This window comes from Monodon monoceros, unplaced genomic scaffold (genome assembly GCF_005190385.1).
Source record: "Monodon monoceros isolate NGI ecotype Baffin Bay Population unplaced genomic scaffold, NGI_Narwhal_1 Super_Scaffold_5, whole genome shotgun sequence".
Taxonomy (NCBI): Eukaryota; Metazoa; Chordata; class Mammalia; order Artiodactyla; family Monodontidae; genus Monodon; species Monodon monoceros.
In genome coordinates this window covers 107486567-107486874 of record NW_021703782.1, presented here as the reverse complement: position 1 = coordinate 107486874, position 308 = coordinate 107486567, and the positions used below count along the sequence as shown (strand labels likewise).

The 308-nt window shown below is 55.2% G+C and overlaps 1 protein-coding gene across 1 annotated transcript in view; it reads right to left on the bottom strand.

Annotated features, from left to right (window-relative positions):
- The window catches only part of HMCN2 (hemicentin 2), a 149271-nt gene that overhangs the window by 97590 nt on the left and 51373 nt on the right, over positions 1–308 (bottom strand).

Genomic DNA, 308 nt, shown 5'->3' with positions numbered 1-308 from the left:
TGATGATGGTAATGATGATGATGGTGGTGATGGTGGTGATGGTGATGGTGATGGTGGTGGTGGTGGTGGTGGTGATGGTGGTGGTGGTGATGGTGGTGGTGGTGATGGTGGTGGTGATGGTGGTGGTGGTGGTGATGGTGAGGATGGTGGTGATGGTGGTGGTGGTGGTGATGATGGTGGTGGTGATGGTGGTGGTGGTGGTGATGGTGGTGATGGTGATGGTGGTGATGATGGTGGTGATGGTGATGGTGATGGTGATGGTGGTGATGGTGGTGGTGATGGTGGTGATGGTGGTGATGGTGATGGTG